Raw genomic sequence first — 20966 nt, 5'->3', positions numbered from 1 at the left:
TCACAATGAAGAAGCTAAAGACCTGTGGATAACATAAGCCAATATCATAAGCCAATATGGCAGTAGCCTGCTAGAAGGCTAGTGTCAGGTTGCACAGTTATCTCTAGCTGTTCAAATCGTCGTGAAAACATGTACAGCCTGCTTCTGATCATATCACAAGGGCCATTTTAGAGATGAAAACTTAGGTCAAAAGGTTTCTAAAAGCACTCTTCTATCTTTGTACTACACTAACCATATGTCCTGCATTTTTCATGGGGCAGTGCATTTGATTCATGTTAGAAGGAGTATTCCTTTCCAACATTGTTGTCTTTCTGTTGTTAAAGGATTTTGTGTTTGCAAACATGTGTTGTAAATATCAGAATAGTACTGGAAATGGGTCATGAAATAGGGTTTTACACATAAAGCTCAAATTTGTTGTCATTATGCAAATGCTTGATGATCAAAAACTCTCACTATATATTATGCTCAAAAGACATCGGCCAGTTTTTGTCACTGTTATTCCCGCGTAATGCTAGATTCTTTTGCCTCGCTATTATGCTCAAAATAATGCCAGCACAATGTGTAAAACCATATAATGACCACTAATGGGGGTGAGGGAAAGATGGAGTGGTCATCAGTGGAAGTTGTGGCACTTCCACAATAAACAAACTAAAAATTTGTTTCACACTGACAAGAATACGGCTTCGTCTCTGCTCATGGGCGACACAAAATATAACCAGTATTGGGTCAGGTGTTGCAAGAAGATCGATTCTTTGATCACTGGACCCGTTAACCATCAGAAAAGAGGGCTGTGCAAGGCTACCACAGCTGCGTTCACCAGAGTAATAACACCACATATATCAGTGCAATTCTGCAGGGAATAGTTACGGCATCACCAGTCACATTCATGACCCCGCCAATTAGTCGCACTGGGAGAGTGGGCAAGCACCAAATGACTCTTTTTGTGCGTTCCAACTTGTGGAATGTACCGTGCAAAATCATTGACGACATCAATGATGTCTGGGGGAGGTTGCCAAGCCAGTATTTTACAGTATATGATCTTCATGAAAGGTCGCAGCTCAACATCTACCAGTACCCAATGATTACCATCATTTTGAGGGTTGCCAATGAAAGTTTTGCCATTCCTTTGTCCCACATTCAGAGTGAAAACCAGCCTTTTTAATGGTCCAGGGTTAAGTAACTTAGCTTTCCTCATCATCTCGTTGAGGATATTAACAACAATGTTGGGCATAGTAGCATGGTATCGTTTTGCATGTCATTAACCTGTTTTAAAACCCATGTGACGTGATCAGTATAAACCCAGCCTTGCGTTCCCGATGCAGCAAGACAGGCAAGCTCATCTGCAGTCAATCCTGTTAATTAGTAACAACATGATATACTTTTCATCTGACTTTATTAAATATTTTCTAAGGGAGTGGGGTAATAGACCTCAAAAAGTAGAGTTGGAGTAGGCTGCTAGCGGACAAAGATGTATATAAGATTATAAAGTTCTAAGCGTCACTGATTTCTAATTCAACAAAACTGTGATACTGTATTGGAGATGGCATCCCCCAACTCCCCCCCCCCCCCCCCCCAACCCCCTTTCCACCCTTCGACACCATGTCTAAAACCCTAATCGCATTTTTTCAGCTACAAAATAAGCATATCCCATTTTCTATTTTACATCATTTTACTTTTTCGGGCCCGTGCACGCATTTTCGTTTTGTTTATCTTTAAAATTACATAAACTTTATCGCATATTTTAGCCGGTTCCAGTACTAGTTCAGGATATACCTGGAAAAATAAGCCTACACATCACGACATCACTCCACATGAAGTCATTTCTTAATTTTTCTTAAAAAAAAACTTACCATAACTTGGTAGCATATCGTCAGTAGGATTGTCCCAGATCATGGCTTTGAATTTGTCGATCGATTTCTCGCCGAGTTTTGGGCTGGCGAAAAGCTTTCGAAAACCACCTCGTCTCAGTATTGTAAGCACAGGGTTTGCCCTGTCGACGGCTCAGCTTTGCAACGATCATTTTATACATAAATATTGAACAATGCTTGGAGCAATTCAAGTGAAAAATTTTATTCAGGATTTACCTTACCCGCTAAAAATGATAAAATTAACCAGGCCTACTTATGTTAGAGACCAGGTTCCCGCTGTCTTGTTATATTTTGGTCCATAATACATCTCGACCTCGACATTCTTTCGTTTCCACAGCATTTTGGGGTTGGGAGACGCGCTTTCCCTAATGGCATGTATCCAGTAAATGCGGACGTGAATCTAAGGGAAGTTTTCAGTCACTTTGTGTGTGTTGCTGAAATTCGGTAATAGGAGGCATCTTCGATGAAAATACCTCTGCAAACCTATGCGCAGCAACGAACAACATGCAACCAGGGGCTTACCGTGGCAATGTTCGAGGCAAAAGCAATTATCTAGGTAAGACCTATTTTATACTTAGCTCTTATTATAATAAAGTTTCCATATAACACGCGCTCTGATTGGTTGAAACAGCGTGCTATATCAGAGAACAGAGCACGGGTTGATGACAGTAAGCTGGCTTTCAAATGTTTGCTTCGGAATTTTGACAAGTTTGACCCAATTTAAACATCCATTGTGGTTCAGAGAAACGCAATGGAAACGAGCTCTATGTCTACAGTAAATATGGCTCACGGAGACCATTGTTAGCAACAGTAGTGTGAAAACTGTACTACTGATTTTTTTTGGAACTTACATCGGTAGAAAATACAGAAACACAACAAACTTAAGATTCTCTATTGCCGTTTCATTCTTAAAGGAGTGTTTCCTGATGGGGATGAGTCTGTTTGTGACGATGTTCTTGTTGGCGTTTTTCAGGTGTTTGACATGTGGGTGGTTCTGTATTGTGGCATACATGTATTAGGCTAAGCCACTCAAAAAAAGCCAAACTTAGATGCCTTCCATGAGATTCCAACTTGGGTTTGTCTCCAGTTTTAATACACTTTCCACCATTAACAAGTCTATCATGGGCATACCAGCCAGGACTAACATAATATGCATTACTGCTGTCCACATAAACTTCAGACCAGTAGTGTGCCCTAGCTTGACTGTGGTATATTAAACCAGTAAGTTTGTATTTCTCTGGTAATACATCAAGCTCCTGGTTGACATGGGGATCCCATTTAAGTGGCAAAGGATCTGCTTTAAAAATTTCAAATATAATAAGGTTTGGTACTTGTTTAACAGTTGTGGTTCATACAGCAGGTTTACTGCATTTACATGTACCCATGCTGGCTTTACCTTCATTTTTATCTAGACATATATAGCTGCATATACCAGAAAAACATGAATATCCACCAGGTGTGGTACGACGTTTAAAGTATTTTACCAGACTAACAGGACTTACTTGATCTGATGGATCAGTGCGGTCTTCAGGATCTATCTCATCCACTATTATTTTAAATGTCCCACTGCATTGTTCCCGTAATGTAAATCTGTGGTCACTAAACTTTGAACACTTCTGTGAAACTAATGTAACAAAACTAAAGAATTTCCATTCCTCTTGACCCATATAATGATGTAATGAATGAATGATTCCCTCCAAACTACACTGATTTCCAAGTCTATAATGGATGCGACCATTACAGGTTTCATTCTGCAGCCACAACCATAAGGCCATCTTACTGTCATGGTATTTGCCATCACAGTTGAACTTCCATGCAGATTTCAAGGCTTGCAGTGCTTTGGTCTGCTGTGGGTGTGTAGGTAAGGTTCTCATAATCTCTGAATTTTCTGTGAAGAATTTCTGACATGACAACCAAAAAGGCATCCTGGTGACGAGTTTGTAACAGTGTTTGACCCATTGACGTATGAACTGAACAATAACAAAACTCGAGGCTGTTTAGGACTACTCAACTGCGTATTTTTTGTGTCATCTTTAAACGGGGACTTTTTAGCACATGCACTATTCCTTTTGTCAATGCACTTGCCTTAATTGCAAATTACAAGTAGCCTTCTGCACTTGGAACAATGCAGAATGCGCTTGTTCTGTTTTTCTGGTTTCAGTGATTTATGCCTCTTTTCTTTGGTAACCTGATAGTCAATATTTTCAGGACTGAAAGTTGAAAGGTGAGAGATGGATGATAAGCTACTGTAAGACTGTACTTCAACAACCATTTTTATTTTCTCAGAATTTTCTTTGGCTTTTCTTTCAATTTCTTTCAGCTTTGGGTGAAGAGATGTTGGTGGTGCAATTAAGTTCCAAAAATATTTATGCACTGCATCCAGTAGTTTGCCAATAAAAGTATCACTTCTCATAATAGTATACACTCTTGTTGTCTGTGGTGTGCACGTGACAAAATGGCACCAGTCTGCATTTGTTGCTTTCATATTCAACTGCATTTGCATATAATAGCATGCTGATAATTGCTTGTAACATGAGGGATAACCTCCTTTGAATGGACACTTATACTCAACAACACCTCTGCCACTAATACCATGTACTCCAGTACCATGTACTACAACAATCATCAGTCATCTGGGGAACATCCAAACATGTCTGTGTCCTTGTATTTGATTGTCCATAAACCAGTTTCGAAAATGGTAAAATCATAGCATGAGCCAGCCAAGAATTTAAGGTAGGAAACCCTAGCACAATCCTCGCAAATAGTTCCCTACTCCATTGCTAATTTATTAATAATACTTGTACTGTCGTTGCTAAGTTCAATTTATCCTTGAACAGCACTTTGCCAATAACTTTGAGCCTGTGAAAGACCAAAATGTCCCATAATAACTCCTGCCTTGCTTGCATTAAGGATGTTTTTTCTCGCTTCTTTCCAGGTTTCTGAACGCTGTTTTAGGTATGGCCGTACATCAGCAATCCCAGGTGGTGGATCATCCTTAAGTGGCTTAAAGTTTGGATTGCTTTCAAGGTCTTCACTTTGAAGTAATCCAACCATTGAAGGTAAATTAAGCCATTTGGTCTTATGTTTATTATAATTGTACCTGGTCTTAATATTGTTTACACATTGTGCTGCTAAATGGCCTTTTAGTCCACATTTGAAACATACTTGCTTTGCTAACCAGTCTGGTTCAGGTGCATTTTTGCAATTCTTGGCCCGGTGTCCTAACATGTTACATCTCTTGCATACATCTGAAGGGCTTGGCTCTTTCATGGACTCACTCTTAGCTGACTTCTGTGTCAGTGTAACTCTAATTGCAGCAGTGTGACCAGATAATTGGGGATAAATTACCTTTCATCAAATGATATACACATCTCCTCTTAACTATCTTTCTTGAATACACTTCCATTGCTTGTTCACTACCATCATGTCCTCCACATATTAGGTTACACAAACTGGACCACCAACAAAATAAATTTGTGTCTTGAAGTAGTTGTGTCCATGCAGTATTGTAGGAGTCCGTTAAAATATTCAGACTTCAGTTTGTGGTCAAGAAGTACGTTAAATTTCATCACACAATGCCGATTCCCAGGATCTGACAGCAAGTCCAGCACTAAATGAGTCGAGTTAATAAGAGTTGTTGGTAAAGAGTGCCCTATTATAGAAACAACTTCCAGGTACAGACACTAGTTTTTTTTCCATTAGTCCTCACTGTAGTCAGGTAAAGCTGAGCCTTTTTCTCCCATTAAGATGTCTTCACAGTTTATCTGATTTTGCTGTAGCATTTGTTGAATAATATGTATTGTCTTTACTCTTTCTTCTGTCTTACCCTTTTATTTTGACTTTTTGATAGGTTAAGGGGCTGTGGAGAAAATGCAGGATCTTCATAAGAACTTGATGAACCTTCTAAGAGACCAAGCTCTTGAGTAATACTAAAGTTAATGTGAAGTGTTTGACAAATTTCCATATACCGCTGAACAGTTGGTGACACTTCCTGACCTCTTACAAGTGAAAAGTAATTTTCCACATCATCCTGACAAAGACTCTTTGGGACAATGTTGATATGGGGAAAATTTATCGTTATCAAGCCAGTTAAACCAATTGTCCCCTGAATCAAGACAAGGAGGTCATGATATGTCTTCAGTGGAATGAACTGCTTCCTCGAAGCATTCTTGTCTTCCTTACTGATGCATGATTTCACCTTCTCTTCAATTTCATCATGCCATCCTTTGAAGAAAACTAGTACAGACAGAAGCTCTTTCATGTAATTTGACTGAAGGGAAACAGAGTTCATGATTCTGAATGGCTTATCACAAATTCTTGTGTATTTGCATGTAAAGGAAGTTTCATCTTTACTGTAGGGGAAGCAAGGTTCTTCCATTGCTCCTGCAGTTGATTCTGAAAGTACTTTTCGTGCAAACTTCACTTTCATTTTACGTTTTGAATCAATGAAAATATGTTTGCATTTAAGAGGATTGTCATCTTGCTCAGTAACTGCAGCAACATGATCCCATTTTAAGCTTCGTCCCTTGTGTGTTAAATTGTAATTAGGATTGTGCATAAAATTCCTCAGCTTTTTTATCATATGTGGATAATCTGATATCCAATAGATGTCACCTCCTGTTACTTCATTTTGCCCAACCCATGGAGCTTTTTTTTGATGACTTCTTAAAAAATTTTGAATTCCATAGAGCTCCATCACAAACCCATATACCACCTTGATTTTACCATCTAAAACCTTACCTAGTGCTTTAATGAGAGGCCAGACCATGTGTTTCTTCAATTTTTCAGCTGTGACACTGTAAACAGGGAAAGAGAATACAGAATGGACCCTTCTTTCAGCAGCTTGTTTGTAACAGCAAAATTCACCATCTCAGACAGTCCTTCAAAAGTTGGGTGGAAATTAGGAACACATAATTTTTGTTTTTGTTTCTTGAGCATCATCCTGAGACGTTTGTTTTGAAAGCTCAGTTTTCTGACTTCATTGCTTAAATTATGTGCTCGATCAAGTAGCTGTGATGGGGAGAGTGTAGAGAGTTTAACTTTACTGTCTGATTCGGTTGCCCTTTCCTCAGTTGCTGGAGCTAATTCGTTATGTTTCCTCAAAGAGTCTTCAAGCATTTTCTGACACACTTGACAGCAGCCAGACCTACTCTGCTCTTTTACCAAGAATTGGTATTCAAGGCAAGTACTAGGACTTACCTGCATCCCACTTTACTCTAGCCTTCCTTACTGCCTCATTTATATAGACTGTTGAGTTACCTTTCCTCATAGGAACTACCCATTCAGAGTCAACAATTAATTGTGGTAGGTCTGGTGATCCAATTTTCTATTTTGCCCATTTTAAGATGTTGGAATCATACACTCCACAACAGATGTTTTCATGTTCAATTCTCTTTAAAGTAGTGTAAAGTTGAGAAGATATGTTTGCAACAGTTTGCTGTTGTACTTTGCCAAGCGAGCCCCAAATGTTAACTTTGGAATTTAGGATATATGCCTGGTAATGAAGCTCACTATCCTTAAGGAATAGGTGCAGCAATCTTTCATTTTGATTTTGTCCATTACCTCTCTGGGGTGAGAACTGAAACTTGAAAGAGGTAGGTTGTTCAACAGCAATGCTCCAACCAGTCATTTCACATAAAAACTTAGTGGCCATGGTTTGGTATATTTCCTTCATTAACGGGTGTGCAGAAAACTGACATTTGAGTTCTGAAGGAGCTTGAATTGTACTTGATAGAGCAATTGAACTGGAACAGTTTTTGCGGGCAAAAAGCAATCAAGCAATGGTGGAGTTTGCAAAGGGGATGACTGATTGTCAAATGTACATATCCTGGAAGATACACTGTCACGTGGAATCTGGCACTCTTAATCAAAGATTTTTATAACATGTTTTTGGCAAGGTTGTTGGTTGTATAGTGTCTTTGACTGATGACATAAACTGCTAAGTGATGTGCTCAGTTGTGTGACATGTACTTGACTTTCTGGAAACTCTTCAGTGCTTAAGTCATGGATCTGCCTGTCTACTTCAAAGTGATCATTACACACATAGAGCAACCATGGTTCATTTGCCAACCCAGGGTCAACTTCATTCCTTCCTTGTAAAGTAGTTACTGAATGCATGCCAGCCCCATTTTGACACCCAGCAATAACACACTGTTTCCCTCCACCATACTGGTGCAATTTGATGTTAAAATCTGTTTCCTGATTAGTAGTACAATCGCCCTCACCCAAAGGTGTGTGGGTGGAAGTGGAGTTTTCCTTCAGAATGTACAGTTTAGATTCCAAAGTTTCTGCCCGTGTGAGCAAGAACTTTCGGAATGACTTTACTACATGATTGCACAGTTCACCGACTGTCACTGAACTTAACCTCTCAACAAACTTTTCACATTTATTAATAAGGGCCTGGATGTCTTTGCCTTGAAGTGAGCTGGATGTTGTACAACTAAGGGACAAAAAAATCATATTCAAACCCCTCAATCTCTCTAGATAGCCCAGCAAACGTTCATTCTTATGTGTCCGGCAATTAGAATTTAAACAGTTGCATGTGCATGCAGGGAACAGCTCTGAAGTGTGATGGTTCATTGCAGTCTCTATTGAGACTAACTTGGAACTGTAAAGTATGGAAAGGTTTCCCAACCCTGGTGTAGATAATTTGCTAAGTCCTTCAGTCCTCTAGTGAAAACATGCAAACCTGGTAGCTCTGTTTGTAAGGTTAACCATTCTTTAGTTGTTGGTTCATCTTCCAAATTTTATCATCTAAAAATGTTCTCAAGGATTGAAGCTATTTTCCTTGTGTCCGAAGTGTAAAGCATTTGTAGGAACTCTGAAAACTGACCAACATAACTGGAAGAACAGCTACCATGAAGCATTCAAACAGAGGGATAATTCCGTAAAATAAACGTGGTGTTTCACACATAATTACGCATTCAAGAGCAACGAAACAAAAGACTTGAGACAAATAATTTAATGTAAGTTCCAACCTACATGTAAGCGCGGACTCTTGTCGGTGGCAGTCGTATAAATGTTTGACGCTTCTGTACTTTAGAAATCGCAATCGAAACCTTCTCTTTTGTTGACGTGAACATGGCGTGTGATAAACCCTACAGTTTCCAATGAATAATTTCTTCCTGAGACGACGAAAAGTCCAATCGTCCGTGGAGTTACCAAACATGATCTTGATCGTCAATAAACTGGAAGTCTGAAGTCGGACACTTCTCACTCGCATTTTCAATATTGACTCTAACAACCTTATACAGAACTGACCTTTCACTGCATGCCAGTTGATAGTTTCGGAAACTAAAACCAAAGGTTTATAAAACGTCTGATTGAATTGCATTTCCCAGGTCAAGTCGGTGCTGACACTGCGAGCGCTATTCGATATTCGATTCACACCAGTAAAGTTCTTCACTACAAATTCAACAGGGCGAACCACAGATTCCGATTGAAAAGAAATGGAACGTTTATATTCCGTACTACCGCAAAAAAATGCGAAAAGCAGGGAAACAACCAACAGGAAATTCATTTTGCACAAACACCTGTTCGCGGGTCTTTACGCATTCGAGCGTCCATTCGAACCATTCTCATCCCCAGTGCTACTCGTCTTAAAATGTCGTTGACGAGTGGCTCTAGTAAGTAAATAAGTAAGTAAGTAAGTAAAGACTTTATTTAAAGAGGGTAGCACTAAAATAGTACACACCAAAAAAAAATTCGAATTTTTTTCATTGGCTGACAAAAAATGAATGCGCAGCAGAAATGAAAATTACAAAGATCTACGCATTCCATTTTACTTTCGGCCCGATTGCGGCACCTTCGCTAAATTGACACAGGCGCGCTTTACGAAAAAAAAAAAAAAACGGCAAAACAAATGGTGACCATTCCCGATGGATCCGAAGGAATCGTTAAAGTTTCCACGTAACCAAAGAAGTACGTCGCCTGCAACGATGTCATTCTCGATCCTAATCATTGTCCTTTGATGTAGCAGCCGAGAAGGTGGCAAGAAACGTTTTTAAACGTTTTAAGCGTTTTAAAAAACTCTGAGAATCAACCAGCTAATACAACAATTACTTTGTGGCTGACCATACCCCAAGAAATCATAAAATTAACTTCGAATCGGCAGTGGGTTTCAAGAAACGTTTGTCTTCCTTTATGAAAAGTTCAAAAGGAAACTTACTACTGAAACAGGTAGACTATTTTTTCAGAGATGTACGGGTCCGCAAATGATCCCAGGACTGCAAATGATCCCCATATTGGACCGCAAATGATCCTAATCAAAAAATAACGAATGGCATGGATGGTGGGATTGTGTGGATAGGGAATTAGCGTACGTGAATACCGATGTTTTTATTAAAGCCATCTTATAATTATAATGGCTTACAACTTGCTTTTTTTCATACTTTCGTCTAAATTTTGTTGCTAACTAGGATGTTGTGAATATCACCACTCAATCATCAACTTGGCTTGCATTTCTTTGCAATTCTCAGTAAAATTATGATCAGTGCAACATACGCTACATATCCTCCTTTGTTAAACATTGATATTTCGGTGTTATAGTTAAATCACATTTTATCAGCCATTAACGCCACTCGTCTAAAGTTTTAAACTAAAATCTAACCATGAAGCAACAATTACGGAAGACGCTGTCACCTGAGTAGACCCACAAGCCTACAACGCTTTATCACTCTGTAAAACACCTAGTGTGTAGCACTGGAAATTTGAACAAATTTATTTTGTAATTTTTCCTTGGTCGTATTTTGGCTTTAATTCCTCGGAAATGACTACTTGAGTATTCTAAGAAGCCAAAATTCCAAGCTATGGTTACGAAGTTCAGCTTCATGACCAAGCAAAGCCAAGGCTTGCACTTCGTTTTGACAATCAGCTGTTTAATAGATGTTTGATACTATCTCCACCGGGATTTCGAGAATGTTTACAAGTATGTGTTTTTCTAAGACTTCTAATTCAATAGATCGTCTTCACGTGACGTGTTTTTATCCTCATCAGGCATAAGAGGCGGTATATTTATATCTGTTTACAATTAGCGTGCTTCGTTTGGAAACCAGAGCATTTTGAATTTCAGGGTTATGGAGGTTGCGTGACCCAAAGCTACGATCGAGTTTGTTGAAAAATATATACTTATCTCATGATTTTGGGCCTTTTTAGAAGTTAGAGCATTAAGAAAAGTGTTTATGTAAATGCCTGTTTGTTTAGTGCTGATAATCAGTCGCCCAGAAAGCCAAAGTAAGTTCCAGATGTTTACACTATATTCCGGCCGCCATATTGGTGTACCACGGATGTACACCACCATGGCGTTTTCTTTTTGGGCTCTGGAAATTTCTGGGAAACATTTACGACGAATATCTGAAGTTTGGGGAAACGCACAGGCCTAAAACTTGGAGAAGTGTCTTATTTAGCTATCTTCTATAGCGTACACAACAATTTCTTAGCTTTTCCTATTGGTTGGTTTTCGATTTATTATTTTTTTTATTGCGTGACAGTGAAAACGATCTGTACCCTTCGAAGAACAAAACAGCAACTGTGGAATATTTTTTTGTAAAATGATAAAACGTTTTTTTTAGTTCATAATTCTTGTACATGTTCTCACCTTCCTCTGATATAAATCCATGCCATTCCTTATTTTTTGATCGGATCATTTGCCATTTGCGTTCCAATATGGGGATCATTTCCGGCCCGGGATCATTTGCGGTTCAATTTGCGGATCATTTGCGGTCCGGGATCATTTGCGGTCCTGGGATCATTTGCGGACCCGTAGAGAGACGCGCGAAACAGTTGCCGTTGTCAAGAAGCGTATTTGAATTAAGCCCACGTGGTCTAAAACTGACGCCAAATAGGTAAGCGCACGTGATCACATTCCTTCACGTTCCTAAACACTCTAATTTATCCCGTATGATTTGCATAAGATCATCGCAAGTCGCCACCTCATTCTCGTCCGTCGTTAACACTTCACATCGATCTTCGGGAAAAGAAGTGTTATAAAAAACTTTTATCTGTATCATGTTGCACTACTAAGTAACAATCAGAGCGAAAGATCGACGACTGATCATGAGAAGAAGCGCGTGGGAAAAACTCAGACAGGAAGAACCGAGCCACAGACCGCGCGAAGGAATATGCTCGCGTGCGTTTGACTTTTCATTTGACGGCTTCAGGCCATGTGACCCAAAACGTTCTCGTTTGTTGCTAACGGCAACTGTTTCGTCCGTCCGCGAAAAAACCCCGGAAAAAACACTCTACCTGTTTCGGTAGTATTTCTTTTGCCAAACAGTCCAGAAGTGTTTTATTTGGACCTCGAACGCTGCGTTAGAAAGCATGCAATTCACTATAGGGGATTCATGCTAACGTCATTGTTTACAGTTTTGCTCATTTGCATACGACTTTGCGTACAAAAGGAAACATTTTAGAGATGAATTGACTCCAGGCAGCTAAAGAGCTAGTAAACTTTAATACATGGTGAAATTTTTAGTTCTTTGGGTGTAATACTCAACGAGATATTGTCTTTCAAAAACTGCAAAATTTCTGGGTGGCAAGAGCGCTAATTTGTAAAATTTTGAGTTTCTACACCCGTGTTGCACAAGAAGTGTCCAGTACAACAGGCTCATATTCTTTGCCAGAGTTAATCGCACCATGACCTTTCAATATTCAGAACTGATTTATTTGTAGCTCCATCAGAAACTGAATTGCTTATTCTAATGAGGCAAATATTGTAAACAAGGATTCCCCAATTAAAGTGTTAGTATCCAGGGCCTCGTATAACTTCAAAATTAACAAAGATAATAATGATCAGAATGTGGGAATGGAGCTGTCCATAACAAATTGATTCATTGTCTTGGTAATTAGAAACTTGTCGATACGTGTGCGAATTGCGAATAAGAGAACCATCCGTAAGGTGATGCCCGATCCACGTGAAAGTTCGTGCATCTTTGTAGCGATCACGCCAAACATCACATGAATTGAATTGCGAAGTGATTGTTTGTAAAGACAAGACAAGACAAGACAAGACAAGATAAGATAAGATAAGATAAGAACTTTATTAAGGTGTCGAAGTCGCTAGCATACAATGAATACTAACTGGGGACATCTAACTACGATTACTTATCTAATAATTAATAAAATATAAAATAAATGTACGTGTGTAAGTGTTTTAAAATATATATCTGACCGATTTTCCAAAAACATGCCCGTTATATTGGTGCAAAGTTTTTAACACGGTTTTCATAAATTCAGACATATATTGGCATAGAATGTCCGAAACTGCTCAGGGAATTCCCTATTTTGACTCTAGATGCTTTACAAAGATCGACACAAAATTAGACACGCTCGTTTTTCGACCTTTCTGGGTCATCCAGTCTTGTTCCCTGAAATGTATGTCTTGATTTATGAAAACGGTGTTAAAGACTGAATCAAGTGTTTTTTTGATTTATTTGTTTGTTTGTTTTTTTTAAATTATTTTTGCTCTCGCTATAACAGCAGCTTGTAAATCTTACCTAGCATGAAATGTACAAACTCCTTGCCGCATGTTTCATTTATTTAGGTTTTTTTTTTTCATTATTTATCGACCCTACCTCCCCACCCCCTTTTCAATTTGTGTTAAGCTTAGCCCAGGCTACACTCGTCTGAATTCAGTTCGCGCGGTGACTCCGACAAGGAGCCGACCGATTAGCGTTCTGTATTTGCTGTCTAAAGGAAGTCTGCCCGAGGACATCATTAAGTCCAATGAAGGCGCAAGTCTAACGATTTGCTAGCAAGCATCGTCCATTATCGTACGTGAGGCAGCCCTGAGATGTGTACACTGTACGGGGTCGCATTTAGTCCCGTAACAGTAGGCCGTTTTTGCCCTGTGGCGATAATGTTGTGCTTGCTTTAGACAGCAAAACTCTTTAGCCACATCAATTTAGGGCTTAGACGTGCAATGGACTAAACATTTCTAGCTGCTGTTGGCGTCATTTGCTCTGAATTTTGATGTAGCTAAAGACTTAGAAAAAAATCTGTTGAAATCTGGATACGGCCGTTCCGTGCTCGACAAAATTCATGTACATCCGGGACATTGCTATTCGCGAGCAAAACGGCCACGACTAGGGTGAAGAACATGAGGTCAAGCGCTGATCGTGAGTAGGACTTCCTTGTTTTATCAATTTTAGACGTTCTCGGCCTAGCTAACTAACAGGACTGTCCGTGATTTGCTAGCGCGGAAGAAATTTATTTGCGTGGCTTCCGGGCGATAATTGACGTAACGACAACATGTTGAGTGTTCGCTTACTGCTAACTATGGCCTAGTTTGTTTGAAGTTCAATCGATTCTCGACGTAGGAAGCTCTTGTTCAGTCCATTTAGGACGATGCAGACCTTTAGAAAGCGATAGATTAGCTCTCCGCCGCGGTTTTGATGTCTGTACGTTCGTGTTGATTTAGACTCCAATTTCATGTTAAAAGCACTCTTAATTAAATTGTACAATTCATGATTCAACCAAACGACGGTGAATTTAGTCTTCCTGGCCTCAAAAGGCATACAGGAGAGTTATTTGCTGTTATTTCTGCTACGATAAGCCTTGTGGAAAGCTAGCTGTAGGACAGAATTGTATCAAGATTATCAGTGACAAGTCAAATTCTGTGGCTATGGTTTTGCAAATCCAGACAGATACATAAAACAAACAATGAGCCATGCAGTAAGAACAGTCTCTACAAGTACTGTCCGGCAGGCTTGTGAAATATTATGCTGCAGTCAATGGTCTTCCATTCTGATCTCCGCCTATTTTACCGGGCCTCATGTTTCCAATGTAGTTAAACTCCCCACCGATAATAGTGTCACCGTCTTCAGAAATAAATTCATCTGTCAAGGCCAGAAAAGAAAGTTTGTCGGGCACTGTCCAGTCTGGCTCTGATTCACCCCAAGCTCAGTGAATTGACTACAAATTATATTTCAAACACTAACCTGGCTTTTTTCCACGCAATTGCACATTTTTGGAAAAAAATCTGTCTGGGTGCCAATACGATACGTAGATGTAGCTTCTGTTTATAGTGTTCAAAGTCAAAATCAGATCCCACATAATCTTAGCTGTCTTCTTGTAAGTCAAAGGAAAATAGGAAATAGAATGGGGATCTGGGAAACAGGTTGTTTCCATCGGCCATTGTGAGGTAAAACACAACACGTGAGATTGGGCGTGTTTAAAACACGAAATGGCGAAATGACGAAATAGCAAAACGGCGAAATGGTGAAATGGTGAAATGGTACTAAAGATAAGAGCCAACGTTAGAAGATATAACCGCTCCAATAAAAGTTGTAATTGTTGCCCGATTTATTCTGTTTGGGGACGGAGCATTTAATTTTTGAGTTCAGGGGGAGAGGGGTGGGGATGTGGACACTTCCTTCCAAGGAAGAATTTTCATTGGTACTTGTGTAATTAATTTGTTTTCCACTTCCTTTACCACTTTTCCAATGCTTACTTGTATAAGATTTCCTTCTCCTAATTTTCTTGTGCAAGATTGTTTTTTCCGCAATTAGTCAAACCCCCTTTTAGAAATCAAATGGTTAGCAACTTGGACTGTAAGTACAGGTAAATAAATCCCGACAAATTAAAGAAAATAATCATAAGAGGCATACACATGAGTAATTTTTTAAGTTATCATTTTTGTAGTTTTCTGTCGTGAGACAAGCAAAGCCTATAATATTACCTTTTCTAGATCCGCCGACACGCGGGAAGTAAGTTTAAAACTTTTCATTGATGGGCTTCACTGAAGCACATGAACAAACGCCTCTGTCTCGCCTTTTTGTCATAGCCGCTGCTTGATGGTAAAGACGAGATAAACAATTCGTTTTCTTCCGATGTCAAAACTAAACACCGCCATTTTGATCAAGAAAATCCTAGGCGTCTCAAACCGCGCCCTGTTAACAAAGAGAGACTGGAATCCAAATTACCCAAAGGTTTGAGATGGCGAATTTGTAACTGTAGATGTTTCTTTTATTTCTCTGGATTAATCTACAGAATACATTCGGCAACAGATGGAGATTTCAGTGGAACGGTAATATCTTATAACTTTAGCTCTTATCTTTAGTACTATTTCGCCATTTCGTGTTTTTAACACGCCCCTTGAGATTGATGGAGCGCCAAAGAAAAGACCATAATGAAACAGTAAAGACATATATATATCGTAGTCTTAAGTGCTCTTTTAAAATACCTTACATCCCTGCCTGGTGGTTGAGAAACATCATAAAGCCTTGATAGACCCGCAAGTCATCAGCACGTTTTAAAGAACCAAACTGTGCTATGATCTTTGAACAAACTAATACAATCGAGGTATCGGCGTTTGTAGTCAGATCGATCCAGGCAGCAAAGTCCCAGAGCAGTTCTTCCTCAAGAAAACAATCCTTTCGTGATTTGCAGCCCATTTCCCAAACAATGCCAGCGTCAAAGTTTAAAAAGCGAGAACTCATTTTAGACTTATAAAGTATAATTTCTTCAAACAACCGCCATGTCTTCCCTTACGTAAGTAGAAAAAACCTTCCCGGAATGCATTGCGCTAGAGCTCAGTAAACGTTTTGTGGCCTAAAAAAAATAAAACTAAATACAGGCAGACGTAATTGGAAATTCATCACAACAGCAATTAAAGGCCTTCCTTCTAAGAGACTTAAAAGAGAGTCCAAGCAATTGGGCAAGGTTTGAGTTGTTTCTTTCGTCTACGACCACACCACAGGGAACGTACCGGTTCTCGTCCGATCACCGAAGTCAAGTCCTGTTGGGCGGCGTCAGTACCTGGCTGGGTGACCACCTGGGAATACGCCGTGTTGTAGACTTTTGGAGCCATTTTGGGACTGGACTCTTCAGAGAAGATTTCCATACGCCTCCACATCATTGATCCCTCTGTTTTCAAAATGTTTTCTTTTTTTTTTAAATGATTTTTCCAGCAAGTTGACAGCATATTAGAACGTTTTCTTGTTTGATTACAGCACTGCAACACTGAGCAGCACACTGGAGGCAATCTCTTGAATGTGGCTTTGATGACTGACCATTGGAGAATCGCCCTTTTGTGATTTGAAGTCTTAGCTGGCTTTGGAATCTCTCGGTTAAGTAGCCGAGACGTAATTGGAAATTCATCACAACAGCAATTAAAGGCCTTCCTTCTAAGAGACTTAAAAGAGAGTCCAAGCAATTGGGCAAGGTTTGAGTTGTTTCTTTCGTCTACGACCACACCACAGGGAACGTACCGGTTCTCGTCCGATCACCGAAGTCAAGTCCTGTTGGGCGGCGTCAGTACCTGGCTGGGTGACCACCTGGGAATACGCCGTGTTGTAGACTTTTGGAGCCATTTTGGGACTGGACTCTTCAGAGAAGATTTCCATACGCCTCCACATCATTGATCCCTCTGTTTTCAAAATGTTTTCTTTTTTTTTTAAATGATTTTTCCAGCAAGTTGACAGCATATTAGAACGTTTTCTTGTTTGATTACAGCACTGCAACACTGAGCAGCACACTGGAGGCAATCTCTTGAATGTGGCTTTGATGACTGACCATTGGAGAATCGCCCTTTTGTGATTTGAAGTCTTAGCTGGCTTTGGAATCTCTCGGTTAAGTAGCCGAGACGTAATTGGAAATTCATCACAACAGCAATTAAAGGCCTTCCTTCTAAGAGACTTAAAAGAGAGTCCAAGCAATTGGGCAAGGTTTGAGTTGTTTCTTTCGTCTACGACCACACCACAGGGAACGTACCGGTTCTCGTCCGATCACCGAAGTCAAGTCCTGTTGGGCGGCGTCAGTACCTGGCTGGGTGACCACCTGGGAATACGCCGTGTTGTAGACTTTTGGAGCCATTTTGGGACTGGACTCTTCAGAGAAGATTTCCATACGCCTCCACATCATTGATCCCTCTGTTTTCAAAATGTTTTCTTTTTTTTTTAAATGATTTTTCCAGCAAGTTGACAGCATATTAGAACGTTTTCTTGTTTGATTACAGCACTGCAACACTGAGCAGCACACTGGAGGCAATCTCTTGAATGTGGCTTTGATGACTGACCATTGGAGAATCGCCCTTTTGTGATTTGAAGTCTTAGCTGGCTTTGGAATCTCTCGGTTAAGTAGCCGAGACGTAATTGGAAATTCATCACAACAGCAATTAAAGGCCTTCCTTCTAAGAGACTTAAAAGAGAGTCCAAGCAATTGGGCAAGGTTTGAGTTGTTTCTTTCGTCTACGACCACACCACAGGGAACGTACCGGTTCTCGTCCGATCACCGAAGTCAAGTCCTGTTGGGCGGCGTCAGTACCTGGCTGGGTGACCACCTGGGAATACGCCGTGTTGTAGACTTTTGGAGCCATTTTGGGACTGGACTCTTCAGAGAAGATTTCCATACGCCTCCACATCATTGATCCCTCTGTTTTCAAAATGTTTTCTTTTTTTTTTAAATGATTTTTCCAGCAAGTTGACAGCATATTAGAACGTTTTCTTGTTTGATTACAGCACTGCAACACTGAGCAGCACACTGGAGGCAATCTCTTGAATGTGGCTTTGATGACTGACCATTGGAGAATCGCCCTTTTGTGATTTGAAGTCTTAGCTGGCTTTGGAATCTCTCGGTTAAGTAGCCGAGACGTAATTGGAAATTCATCACAACAGCAATTAAAGGCCTTCCTTCTAAGAGACTTAAAAGAGAGTCCAAGCAATTGGGCAAGGTTTGAGTTGTTTCTTTCGTCTACGACCACACCACAGGGAACGTACCGGTTCTCGTCCGATCACCGAAGTCAAGTCCTGTTGGGCGGCGTCAGTACCTGGCTGGGTGACCACCTGGGAATACGCCGTGTTGTAGACTTTTGGAGCCATTTTGGGACTGGACTCTTCAGAGAAGATTTCCATACGCCTCCACATCATTGATCCCTCTGTTTTCAAAATGTTTTCTTTTTTTTTTAAATGATTTTTCCAGCAAGTTGACAGCATATTAGAACGTTTTCTTGTTTGATTACAGCACTGCAACACTGAGCAGCACACTGGAGGCAATCTCTTGAATGTGGCTTTGATGACTGACCATTGGAGAATCGCCCTTTTGTGATTTGAAGTCTTAGCTGGCTTTGGAATCTCTCGGTTAAGTAGCCGAGACGTAATTGGAAATTCATCACAACAGCAATTAAAGGCCTTCCTTCTAAGAGACTTAAAAGAGAGTCCAAGCAATTGGGCAAGGTTTGAGTTGTTTCTTTCGTCTACGACCACACCACAGGGAACGTACCGGTTCTCGTCCGATCACCGAAGTCAAGTCCTGTTGGGCGGCGTCAGTACCTGGCTGGGTGACCACCTGGGAATACGCCGTGTTGTAGACTTTTGGAGCCATTTTGGGACTGGACTCTTCAGAGAAGATTTCCATACGCCTCCACATCATTGATCCCTCTGTTTTCAAAATGTTTTCTTTTTTTTTTAAATGATTTTTCCAGCAAGTTGACAGCATATTAGAACGTTTTCTTGTTTGATTACAGCACTGCAACACTGAGCAGCACACTGGAGGCAATCTCTTGAATGTGGCTTTGATGACTGACCATTGGAGAATCGCCCTTTTGTGATTTGAAGTCTTAGCTGGCTTTGGAATCTCTCGGTTAAGTAGCCGAGACGTAATTGGAAATTCATCACAACAGCAATTAAAGGCCTTCCTTCTAAGAGACTTAAAAGAGAGTCCAAGCAATTGGGCAAGGTTTGAGTTGTTTCTTTCGTCTACGACCACACCACAGGGAACGTACCGGTTCTCGTCCGATCACCGAAGTCAAGTCCTGTTGGGCGGCGTCAGTACCTGGCTGGGTGACCACCTGGGAATACGCCGTGTTGTAGACTTTTGGAGCCATTTTGGGACTGGACTCTTCAGAGAAGATTTCCATACGCCTCCACATCATTGATCCCTCTGTTTTCAAAATGTTTTCTTTTTTTTTTAAATGATTTTTCCAGCAAGTTGACAGCATATTAGAACGTTTTCTTGTTTGATTACAGCACTGCAACACTGAGCAGCACACTGGAGGCAATCTCTTGAATGTGGCTTTGATGACTGACCATTGGAGAATCGCCCTTTTGTGATTTGAAGTCTTAGCTGGCTTTGGAATCTCTCGGTTAAGTAGCCGAGACGTAATTGGAAATTCATCACAACAGCAATTAAAGGCCTTCCTTCTAAGAGACTTAAAAGAGAGTCCAAGCAATTGGGCAAGGTTTGAGTTGTTTCTTTCGTCTACGACCACACCACAGGGAACGTACCGGTTCTCGTCCGATCACCGAAGTCAAGTCCTGTTGGGCGGCGTCAGTACCTGGCTGGGTGACCACCTGGGAATACGCCGTGTTGTAGACTTTTGGAGCCATTTTGGGACTGGACTCTTCAGAGAAGATTTCCATACGCCTCCACATCATTGATCCCTCTGTTTTCAAAATGTTTTCTTTTTTTTTTAAATGATTTTTCCAGCAAGTTGACAGCATATTAGAACGTTTTCTTGTTTGATTACAGCACTGCAACACTGAGCAGCACACTGGAGGCAATCTCTTGAATGTGGCTTTGATGACTGACCATTGGAGAATCGCCCTTTTGTGATTTGAAGTCTTAGCTGGCTTTGGAATCTCTCGGTTAAGTAGCCGAGACGTAATTGGAAATTCATCACAACAGCAATTAAAGGCCTTCCTTCTAAGAGACTTAAAAGAGAGTCCAAGCAATTGGGCAAGGTTTGAGTTGTTTCTTTCGTCTACGACCACACCACAGGGAACGTACCGGTTCTCGTCCGATCACCGAAGTCAAGTCCTGTTGGGCGGCGTCAGTACCTGGCTGGGTGACCACCTGGGAATACGCCGTGTTGTAGACTTTTGGAGCCATTTTGGGACTGGACTCTTCAGAGAAGATTTCCATACGCCTCCACATCATTGATCCCTCTGTTTTCAAAATGTTTTCTTTTTTTTTTAAATGATTTTTCCAGCAAGTTGACAGCATATTAGAACGTTTTCTTGTTTGATTACAGCACTGCAACACTGAGCAGCACACTGGAGGCAATCTCTTGAATGTGGCTTTGATGACTGACCATTGGAGAATCGCCCTTTTGTGATTTGAAGTCTTAGCTGGCTTTGGAATCTCTCGGTTAAGTAGCCGAGACGT

General features: G+C 40.4%; 1 long non-coding RNA gene and 9 other non-coding genes across 10 annotated transcripts; all 10 read left to right on the top strand.

The window, feature by feature from the left end:
* Positions 1–2240: 2240 nt before the first annotated feature.
* On the top strand, positions 2241–6449 carry LOC149095783 (uncharacterized). The gene is made up of 3 exons (XR_016204569.1): positions 2241–2424; positions 4804–4927; positions 5719–6449. It is a non-coding gene; the product is annotated as an uncharacterized LOC149095783 (long non-coding RNA).
* A 10095-nt stretch (positions 6450–16544) lies between these two features.
* On the top strand, positions 16545–16663 carry LOC149095782 (5S ribosomal RNA). Its single transcript, XR_016204746.1, has one exon. It is a non-coding gene; the product is annotated as a 5S ribosomal RNA (ribosomal RNA).
* A 383-nt stretch (positions 16664–17046) lies between these two features.
* LOC149095781 (5S ribosomal RNA) lies at positions 17047–17165 on the top strand. Its single transcript, XR_016204744.1, has one exon. It is a non-coding gene; the product is annotated as a 5S ribosomal RNA (ribosomal RNA).
* Positions 17166–17548: 383 nt separating this feature from the next.
* On the top strand, positions 17549–17667 carry LOC149095780 (5S ribosomal RNA). Its single transcript, XR_016204743.1, has one exon. It is a non-coding gene; the product is annotated as a 5S ribosomal RNA (ribosomal RNA).
* A 383-nt stretch (positions 17668–18050) lies between these two features.
* On the top strand, positions 18051–18169 carry LOC149095779 (5S ribosomal RNA). The gene has a single exon (XR_016204742.1). It is a non-coding gene; the product is annotated as a 5S ribosomal RNA (ribosomal RNA).
* Positions 18170–18552: 383 nt separating this feature from the next.
* LOC149095778 (5S ribosomal RNA) lies at positions 18553–18671 on the top strand. The gene has a single exon (XR_016204741.1). It is a non-coding gene; the product is annotated as a 5S ribosomal RNA (ribosomal RNA).
* A 383-nt stretch (positions 18672–19054) lies between these two features.
* Positions 19055–19173, top strand: LOC149095777 (5S ribosomal RNA). Its single transcript, XR_016204740.1, has one exon. It is a non-coding gene; the product is annotated as a 5S ribosomal RNA (ribosomal RNA).
* Positions 19174–19556: 383 nt separating this feature from the next.
* LOC149095776 (5S ribosomal RNA) lies at positions 19557–19675 on the top strand. The gene has a single exon (XR_016204739.1). It is a non-coding gene; the product is annotated as a 5S ribosomal RNA (ribosomal RNA).
* Positions 19676–20058: 383 nt separating this feature from the next.
* On the top strand, positions 20059–20177 carry LOC149095775 (5S ribosomal RNA). The gene has a single exon (XR_016204738.1). It is a non-coding gene; the product is annotated as a 5S ribosomal RNA (ribosomal RNA).
* Positions 20178–20560: 383 nt separating this feature from the next.
* Positions 20561–20679, top strand: LOC149095774 (5S ribosomal RNA). Its single transcript, XR_016204737.1, has one exon. It is a non-coding gene; the product is annotated as a 5S ribosomal RNA (ribosomal RNA).
* The last annotated feature ends 287 nt before the right edge of the window (positions 20680–20966 follow it).

This window comes from Orbicella faveolata, unplaced genomic scaffold (assembly GCF_042242905.1).
Source record: "Orbicella faveolata isolate gen_17 unplaced genomic scaffold, um_ofav_v1 contig_48, whole genome shotgun sequence".
Lineage (NCBI taxonomy): Eukaryota > Metazoa > Cnidaria > Anthozoa > Scleractinia > Merulinidae > Orbicella > Orbicella faveolata.
Note: the sequence above shows the minus strand (reverse complement) of the source record. Positions and strands in the feature narration are given on the sequence as shown.